This window comes from Lipotes vexillifer, unplaced genomic scaffold (assembly GCF_000442215.2).
Source record: "Lipotes vexillifer unplaced genomic scaffold, Lipotes_vexillifer_v1.1 scaffold605, whole genome shotgun sequence".
NCBI lineage: Eukaryota > Metazoa > Chordata > Mammalia > Artiodactyla > Lipotidae > Lipotes > Lipotes vexillifer.
Window position 1 is genome coordinate 479,788 of NW_006774406.1, and position 11,175 is coordinate 490,962.

Below are 11,175 nucleotides of genomic sequence, written 5' to 3' on the forward strand. Positions count from 1 at the left end.
CCATTTCCAAACTCTCTCCAGATTTTGGCAGAATTCATTCATTTGTTGCTACAGAACTGAGGACACCAGGTCCTGGCTGGCTGTTTCTGGAGGTGGCGTTCCCTTTCTAGAGACTTACCCAGCTCTTAACCATATGGGATCCCCCGGGCTTCCCTGGTGGCGCAGTGGTTGAGAGACCACCTGCCGATGCAGGGGACGCGGGTTCGTGCCCCGGTCTGGGAGGATCCCACATGCCGCGGAGTGGCTGGGCCCGTGAGCCATGGCCGCTGAGCCTGCACGTCCGGAGCCTGTGCTCCGCAACGGGAGAGGCCACAACAGTGAGAGGCCCGCGTACCGCAGAAAAAAACCAAAAAACAAAAACATATGGGATCCCCCAACAGGCTGCTTACTTATCATGCCAGCAAGAGAGAGGGTCTCCTCACAAGATGGGTGTTCAATTCCTATGTAATGTAATCACATGCATTTGAAGAATACTTGTAAATATGGCCAAAGTGCATTAATACATACGCAAGGTGGAAAAGTTTGGATTTAGACAGACGGGAGGTATAGGTATGAGACGAACCATGGAAAGCCCAAGGAACCTGAATTTTGTGTTTAAGTGACAGAGGCGCATTGAAAGGTTTGAAGAAGAATATTAATATACAATAATTTAAAATACAATATGTATAATATAGTAATATATTAACATGCTCATATTTGTGTTTTAGATAGCTCACTCCAGCAGGTACCAGAAGGATGAATTTGAAAATGATGAGATTAGTTGGAAAATGATTCAGGTATAGACTATAAGGAAATGAGTTTCCTCAACTCTATTAAGCTCACTGAAAATAAATAGAAATTTCCTACATATGGAACAGCAGGTAGAAATTGTATCTTTGGTCTCTGTAATCTGAGATTCATTGTTTCCTTGGGATATTTCCTCAGGTCTTTTACCAACACTCTGGTCTTAGATGGGGTTAGTGGTACTCTTGATAATATCTATGAAGTAACAATTCTAATTTTCTTCATTACAGTAGAGGCAAAGCTAGAAAATTTAAACTACCTTCCTTAGAAATACAGGGTATAAAGTGTGTTTCATACCTGACATGATAAAGATGATGATAATGGAAATAAAGATAGTAGAGAGTAAACTTTAAAAACCCTGGAAAGAAGATATGATAGGATATAATGACAAAAATGGAAGTAGATGATTTAATAAGGGAAAATGTTAAGGATGAAGTCTAAGTTCAATTCAAATATTTTATGTTTCTATGACTCCATAAATCTAGACTGAAGTCTGAAACAATTCATGGAACATAAAAGCAAGATAAAGTTAAATCAGAACAAATATAAGATCAAGAGCCCTACCAACTGCTTTCTTTTTCATTCTGCCCAAGTGCCTTCTTCAACAACTTGGACAAAAATGTACTGGTTTTGCAATTAACAAAGAGTAAGAGGACCCTCTCCAAACTCCTAATTGCTGAAAAAATGTTTCCTCATATCTTCTTATATTAAAAAACATGGTCTTTAAAATATAATTAGAAGTGTTAACATTTCCAATAAAGGCAGACTAGCTTCCTGCTGCACAATTCTCCCACTGAGATCAACTCTAATTGCTGGAAATGAAAAACGTAAGTGTTTCCATCAAAAAGCTAACAAAAGGTAGCAAGTGCTTAAAGTGTAAAGGTCCCAGAGAGAAGGGATGAACCTACATTTGACATATCTTTTAATCTGGCCATTTGCAAATTCCCAAGGAGAGGCCAAAAAGCTCAGCACTGATTCCAAAATCGTAATAGCGTGACATTCAAAAGTTGAAGGGAAAGAAGTTTTTCATTACAATCACTGAAAAGCTGGCTACACTCCAAAAACAGGAGTGAATCACAGCTAAATCCAGCTTCCACAAAGCCTAAAGCATACCATAAAGTTAACTCAATCTCTGCCCCTGCATAATTGCTTGCCAAAAGTAAAGGCATAACTCCTTTAATTGTGCTTCCCTTTATTGGGCTTTGCAGATACTGCATGTTTTGCAAATTGAAAGTTTGTTGCAACCCTGCATCAAGCAAGTCTATCGACACCATTTTCCCAACAGTATTTTCTCATTTTTGTGTCTCTGTGTCACACTTTAGTAATCCTCACAATATTTCAAACTTTTCCATTATTATTATATTTGTTATGGTGATGTGTGATCAGTGATCTTTGATGTTACTATTGTAAAAAGATTATGACTTGCTGAAGCCTCAGATTATGGTATTTTTAGCAAGAAATTTTTTTTAAATTAAGGTATGTATGTCAGTTTTTCTTTACACATAATGCTACTGCACACTTAATAAACTACAGTATAGTGTAAACAACTTTTACATGCACTGAGAAACCAAAAAATTCGTGTGAGTCATTTTATTGTGATATTTGCTTTATTATGGTTGTCTGGAACTGAACCTACAAAATATTCCAGGTATGTCTGTAAAATCAAGTTCCTTCTGGAGTAAGACAATATCAGGCAGAGCCTAAATTTATCTTTCCAATTTTTTATACACAATGAGTGGCATTCAGTTAGACATTGCCAGATATATCAGGAAATAAGACAAAATGACCAAAAAAAAGGAGAGAGAGAAAGAGAGAGAGATCCACAGGAGATCCAGACCTTGTAGTTTTCAGAAATAGACTATAATATTAAGTATGTGTGATTAATACACTCAAATTTGAAGACAGGATGGAAATTTTGGAAGAGAAAAATAAACTATTAGAAAAGAACCAAATGGAAGTTTTAGAACTCAAAACACAAAAACTGGACTTAAAAATTCAACTATTGTGTTCAGTAGCATATTAGATACAGTTGAAGAAAGAATTAGTAGAATGGAAAATAGGCCAGAAAAACATATCCAGACAGAATTTATAGAGACACACACAAAAAAGGAAAACATGAAAAAGTATTTATGAGTCATATGTAACACAGTGAAGTGTCCTAATACACATGTAATTGGATTTCACAAAAGCATACAGAAAGAATGGAAAACAGTTTTTGATCAAATAATTGGTATTTTCCCAAACCTATAAAAGGCAACAAATTATATGTTAAAAAATTAAAATGTATTTCAAGTGATAAAAATCTGAGAAAATTACAACTAGATACATAGTTACGTTGTTGAAAATCTAAGACAAAGAAAAATCTTAAAAACAACAAGAGGTTCAAAATATCTTGCCTTCAAAGATGCAAAAATAAGACAAACAGCTAACTGAATTATCAACTAAAAGACAATGAGAGCAGAGAATGATTGAATTACATCTTCAAATGCCAAAAGAACAAAAAAACCCTACCAACCTCAAATTTAACCCAGTAAAATCATTAAAAATGAAGGAAAAACAAAGAAATTTCAGACAAAGGAAAACTGAAGTTATGTGTCACCAGCAGACCCACTCTAACGGAATAGTAGAGGAAAAATTTTTAAGGCAGAAGGAAAATTACCCCAGATTAAAGTATGGGGATGTTAGAAGGAAGAAAGAGCAATGGAAAGAGCGAATATGTGGATAAATAAAAAGAAGTGTTGGCAAGGATGTGGAGAAATTAGAACACTTGTACACTGTTGGTAGAAAGGTAAAATGGTGCAGCCACTATGGAAAACATTATGGAATTTCCTCAAAAAAGTAAAATAGAATTATCATATGATCTAGCAATCTCACTTCTGGGTATATATCCAAAGAAATTAAAATCAGTGTTGAAGAGATATCTGCACACCCATGTTCACTGCAGCATTATTCACAATAGCCAAGATATGAAAACAAGACAAATGTCCATTGACAGAAGAATGGATAAACAATATGTGTCATATACATAAAATGGAATATACAGCCCTACATGTGAACATAATCCTACCATTTGTGACAACATGGATGAACCTAGAAGACATTTTATGATAAGTAAAATAAGCCAGTCTTAAAAGGACAAATGCAGTATGATTCCACTAACATAAGGTATCTAAAATAGTTGAATTCATAGAAGCAGAGAAAAGAATTGTAGTTTCCAGGGGATGGGGGTAGGAGGAAATGGGGAATTGTTCAATGGGTATAAAGTTTCAGTTCTGCAAGGTGAATAAATTCTAGAGATCCATTGTACACATAGCACCTATAGTTATCAACACAGTATAGTAAGCTTGTTAAGAGGGTAGGTCACACATTAAGTTCTCTTACCACAATTAAAAAGGGACACAAGGAGGGCTTCCCTGGTGGTGCAGTGCTTGAGAGTCCGCCTGCTGATGCAGGGGACATGGGTTCGTGCCCCGGTCCGGGAGGATCCCACATGCCGCGGAGCAGCTGGGCCCGTGAGCCATGGCCGTTGAGCCTGCGCGCTCGGAGCCTGTGCTCCGCAACGGGAGAGGCTCACAGCAGTGAGAGGCACGCATACCACAAAAAAAAAAAAAAAAAAAAAAAAAAAAAAAGGGACAGAAGGAAAGTCTTAGAGGCGATGGATATATTTATTACCTTGATTGTGCTGATAGAATTATGAGTGTATTGATATGTTCAAATTCATTAAATTGTATACATTAAACATGTGCTGTCTTTTGGATATCAATTATATCTCAATAAAGCTGTTAAAAATATCAGCCCTTACACCTTCAAACTCCTATTTCAATACCTCCTTCACAAACCTCCATTCCAATTAGATGTTAGTACAGTATGTGAAAGGCAAAAGAATGAAGCTTCTTGAAGATATGAGAATATCTCTGCAAACATGGACTAGTCAAAGTTTTCTTCAAAAGGACACAAAAATCACTGTAAGAAAAGATGTTGATAAATGCACTGATCCAAAATTAAGTGTAATCAAAAGGGAACACCATGAAGTAACAAGGCAAGACACCAAGTGGGAGAAGATATTTAATATACATAAAACCCACAGAAGGCTTGTATCTTGAAAATATAAAGAACTTCTTCAAACCAATATAACAAATAGATGATGAAAAAACGCGATAAGACATGAATAGTCATTCACAAAAGAACATATCCAAATAGCGGATAAACAAAAAGAATTGGGAAACTTCATGAGTCATCAGGGAATTGCTAATTTGAGCCACAACAGGTAAAGTGGAAAAGACTGACAACACCAGCATATCCCTGGGCAAAAGTAGCAAGCCATAAAGCAGTTTCTTTTTCTCTACATAAATTTCCAAAACTTTGTGATGTTGGAAGTCAGCTTAGCTGCTACATTTGGGAAGGAGGTAGGGGGATGTGGTTGGAAAGGGACAAAAAGAGACTTCTAGGATTCTAGTATTGCTCTATTTCTTGACCTAGTTAGTGGTGGTCTCATTGATATTTTCACTTTGTATAATTCATCAACTTGTATATGTATGATTTGGGCTTTTCAGTAGGTTAGATATATTTCAATAAAAATGTTTGGAAAACAAATAATTAGTAGCTATGTAAGTATAATTATTTAGGCTAAAAAGCAGAATACTTGACAGAAATAATTTTTATAAAGTATAGAATGTGTGACTAAACTCTTCCCCAACTGGTAAAATGTAACACTAGCCACCACTGGCTAAATTTAAATCATCTTCATTTCCCTGTTCTCATGGATATGAACATTATTCCATTAAGAAAGAAGTAAGATAACCTATTTCCCATTTCTCTATCCCCTGCAGATTCATAGTTAGTTATGTTATCATCACTATTATAATATGCAGATTTATAACATTTATATTCCATTATTTAACCATAGTTTCACAGTTCTTAGCCTGTTTCATATGAAAATTATTAAATCCTAATAATCTCTTAATCATAGCTTTGCCAGTCAACTTTTGTGTTGACTGGCATTTATTCTCAACAAGAATTTTTCTAGAAGTAGATTAACAGATGCTACAAGTCCTTAATTATTTAATGTTTGAGAATTTGTGTCTCTTGGTTTGATTCTTAAATGGCAACTTTCTGGATAAAAGTGTCTTTCATCAGAATTTTAGGAACTTAATTATTATCTCATCATTTAATACAGCAGTGAAAAAGTATGAGACTAACCTAATATTCTGTTCAGATGCCAATACAATTATTTCTTTAAAGTCCAGTAATTTTACTAATTTATCTACTGATGTTCATTATCCTGTATCTTTGTATCTTTTATTCTCTCTTCCTCTATATCAGGGAAGTTTTCCTTTATGTGTTTAAAACATGTTTATTTTCCATTTGTTCTACTGCGTTTACAACAGCAGATATTGATATTTTGGGCCATATCTTCATATTTTTCTCTTAACTGTTTAAACATTATGTTCTTCTCTACTCCATTTTGCTTGAATATCTAAAACCTGTCCTTCAGATCTCTGTTTCCAATAATGTCAAACTCCTTTTTATTGCTTTTGATGTACCATTCATTTTTATATGATTTAATTTTATGTTCACTTATCAGCTCTTCCAGATCATAAAAAATTAATGAGCAATGCATCATACATAAAATGACAATTTAACACATGAATGCACAATTTAAATAATAATACTGATAGTAAAAACAGCAAGTACCAGCCATTTTACTTAAGAAATAGAACCAAACCAATCTTTAAGGACTTGGTATACTTCTCTCTCATTCCCTGAAATTAAATAATTGTGATAATGAAATTACAGTCATGTTTGTCTTTTAATTTTAATGCTTTAAAATGCATCAATATATCATTTTGGGGGGATATATTTTAGGGTCTTATATAAGGACACCTCTGTTACTCTGAGGTCAACTGATACAGTGAACACATGTTATGTTCTGCAGAATATCCAGAAAATTAGGTTCCTTTCAGCCTATATTAGGACAGAGAGCACAAGTCACAGAGGAAAGACATGGCCCTGGGGCAAGACAATAAATATATACTGTTGGGTATTTTAAGGGAATGCAAACTGCTTTGATCCTCTTTCTGGTTATGAGTTAAAAAGAATGCATGTGGCCACATATGAATTTCAGAGGCTATATTGATCTGCAAAGATATTGCACCTATCACAACATCTGTGATTAGGGATCCAACTTTGTTACACTTCTTTTTTGCACCATTATCCACTATACACTCTCTGCTTTTTTTTTTTTTTTTTTGCGGTATGTGCTTTTTCATGGGGCAGACTAATTAACTATACAGAAATACCATTTATTTAATACAATATAACATACAACAATATTAAAACAATATATGCTATGTTATTTACACATAAATATTATATCACTATACATAATGCAATATATTATATAGATAGCATATAGCTATCTGCCTAAAATCTATAGAAATATTAGTATATGCTAATATAATCTAAATATGTTTACTTTCTAAATATAATCTAAATATATTTACATTTCTAAATATGTTTTATTTCTTAATTAAAATGATTTCCAGCTTTATTGAGATGTAATTGATATATAACATTGTGTAAGTTTAAGGTGTACTGTGTGCTGAATTGATATGCTTTTATTGCAAAATGATTACCACAACAGTGTTAGCTAATACCTTCATCATGTCACATAATTACCATTCCTTTTTTTGTGGTGAGAACATGTAAGATCTATTCTCTTAAAAACTTTCAGGTATATAATACATTATTATTAACTATAATCAAAATGTTGTGCCTAAAATTTCCAGAACTTAATCATCTTCTAATTGGAAATCTGTGCTCTTTGACCAACATCTCCCCATTTCCCCAAGCCCTGGTCACCACCATTCTACTTTATATTTCCATGAGTTTCGGTTTTTAGATCCCTCATTTCTGTAAGCTTATAGAATATTTGTCTTTCTCTATCTGACTTATTTCACTTAGCACATGCCCTCAGATCCATCCATGCTGTTGCATTTTTGTGTTTTGATCTTATATTCTGCAATCTCATTCAATTTTTTGTTAGTTCTGCAAGATATTTTTTTTCTTTGTAGGTTTCCCAGGATTTTTAATGTTAAAATCATCAAATAATCTGTAAATAGAGAAAAATTTTCTAATATATATGCCTTTTCTTTTTCTTGCCTTGTGTCAACTAGATCTTTCGGGACTGTGTTTAATAAGAGTAGTGAGAGCTTACCATGTACACTATATTATAGGGAAGCATCCAGTCTTGCACTTTAAGTATGATATTCGCTCTTTTTTTTCAACAGACTTTTTTAAAAAAATCAAGTTTAGGAAGTTTCCTATATTTCTAGTTTGCTGAGAGCTTTCATTATAAATATGTTACATTTTGTGAAATGCTTCTTCTGTGTCAATTGATATGATTATATAACTTTTCTTCTTCAGACTGTGAATACAGTAGATGACATTAAATTTCAAATATTGAGTAGGCTTACACATTCCACTTGATTATAGTATTTAATTCTTTTTATCCATTGCTGAATTGAATGTCTAGTATCCTGTTGAGGATCTTGCATCTCCATTCATGAGAGTTATTAGTCAATGTTACCTTGCTTTATGCTGTCTTTGTCTGGGTTTACTGGTTAACACTGATCACAGAGAATGAGCTGCTGGGAATTGTTAGGTCCTCATACACTCTCTGTGATTCTGTGATTTTGTGAAATTGAGGTTATTTTTTGGGTGAAATTCTCCAGAATAACCATCTGGACCTGGGCTCTTCTTTTATCCCAGCTTTTAAATTATAAATTAAATTTAATTCATCGTTATAGGACTATTTAGACTACCTATTTCATCTTTAAGTATAGGTAGTTCTTTGTTTCAAGGAAATGGTCCATTTCTTCCAAGTTGTCAAATTTATGAGAGCAAATATTTAAATATTTTTAACTTGTATCTTTCTGTTTGTATATGTTATTTTGCTTATGGAGACTTTTTTTTTTTTTAGATGTTGGGGGTAGGAGGTTAGTAATTTATTTATTTATTTTTGCTGTGTTGGGTCTTCGTTTCTGTGCGAGGGCTTTCTCTAGTTGCGGCGAGTGGGGGCCACTCTTCATCGCGGTGCGTGGGCCTCTCACTGTCGCGGCCTCTCTTGTTGTGGAGCACAAGCTCCAGACGCGCAGGCTCAGTAGTTGTGGCTCACGGGCCTAGTTGCTCCGTGGCATGTGGGATCCTCCCAGACCAGGGCTCGAACCCGTGTCCCCTGCATTAGCAGGCAGATTCTCAACCACTGCGCCACCAGGGAAGCCCTATGGAGACTTTTAATTTATATAAATTCTATTGTGCACACATTTTTTTTTTCACTCTTCTCACTCCACTCTATACCTTGAATGTGCTCAATATACATCTAATCTGTGGCTTCACACGGCTGGATGGTACCGCATGGTATCCATCCACAACATTTGCTCAAAAACTCCATCAATACACCCTAAATTGCCTGCAACTTCAAATTATCATGAATGTCTCAAAAAATATTTTGCATGTATCCAGAGGAACTTTTTTCAAATAGTGCTTTTTATATAAAATATGTTGTTCAATTTTTTAAAAATCCAATCCTAGAGTCTCTGGTGAGTTTAACTTATTTATATATATTCTCATTATTTATAATTTCAGAGTTATTTCTACCACTGCAAATCATACTTTCCATTTATTCTACTTTACTTTTGTTGTTGTTTCTTCTTTTATCTTGTTTCCATTAGACTAACTGAATTTCATTTTGATGATTTTAAAAGTTATACATTTCATGTTTCTAATGGTCATTGCCCTTACCTTAAAACCCAAAACCATATGATTCATTTGTACTGATTTCCTAAATTTAGCAGGATCTGTCTATAATTTCCCTGTAACATGACAGGTACATAAGCATGGCCCTTCTCTAATCCCTTATATTTTGATTTGGAATATTTTTAAAATTCCAGATTAATATAAACCTAATTTTAAAAAGCATAAAGTTTATCAATGATAGACATGAATTTAAGGATTATTAATATAATTACAAATAACTGACATAATTATACAGAAAATATAATAGAAGACAAATGTCCCAAATAAACATTTATTCTTTCAATATTCTAGGTATTTTAATAGTCCCCTTAGTGATTTTATATTATTGAATTATAAGAAGGGTAAGTTCCTTTACTGGGAATAAGAGAAGGAGGAAAAATCGTGGTTCTTGCCACCCAGATCTTAGTTTAAATGTCACCTCCTCTGAGATGCTTTCCCTGACCATTACACCAACTGTCACTTTATGTCACATGACTGTATTTTAATTATTTCCAGAGCACTTATCAAAACTATTTAAATTTTTCCTGTTCATTAATTTTTTGTGTGACCTGTCACCCAACACTAGAGTGAGAATATAATCTCTATGAAATCAGGAAGAGGACCCTAATTGGTTCTTGTTCAGTATATGTTGACTGAATTAATAGATTTATATTTTTAGCTTACTTTCAATACACTTGGGTTAAAATGAAATGATGATATTGATATGAACATTTATTATATGGCTATTATTTTCATGACAATTGTTTTCAAAGAGGTTTTTGGGGTGGACTTCCCTGGTGGCACAGTGGTTAAGAATCCGCCTGCCAATGCAGGGGATGTGGGTTTGAGCTCTGGCCCGGGAAGATCCCACATGCCACGCAGCAACTAAGCCTGTGTGTCACAACTACTGAGCCCCTGTGCCACAACTACTGAAGCCCATGCGCCTAGAGCACGTGTGTCACAACAAGAGAAGCCACTGCAATGAGAAGCCCATGCACCACAACGAAGAGTAGCTCCCACTCACTGAAACTAGAGAAAGTCTGCACGCAGCAACGTAGACCCAACACAGACAAAAATAAATAAATTTTTTTAAGAGTTTTTTTTTTTTCTTTCTAATTGTTCTTTCTAATTGTTCTTTCTTCGTTCTACGAACAGAGACAGATAAACATCAGAATCTTTGGCTTGATTAAGAGTGAGTAATCTTGAAATATGAAGTTATTCATATTGACCTAGCATAATTTTTCAAGAATCAGTCCTTTAGGACCAACTACATAAATGGTTCAAGAAGGCTGAAGGTGGGCACAACGTGTGCCCGTCTTTGTGTGGAACTGTCCTTTCCCACCCGCCTGCCCTAAAATGCAGTAGTCTGAATACTGCTCTGTGCTTGGAAACAGAGCTTGCCCTTCTCTTATATTATGTCATCACTACACATGGAGAGCAATTATTCCTACTCATCTTTGTCAATGGAAAAAAATTTAGTAAAAGAATGATCTACTCCACTCTTTTTATAACTAGACACATCCTGTAACACTTAGAAAGTAGGTATCACATGGCAAGAAGAAAATAGTGGTGATTTTGTACATTCTGAGAAACAGA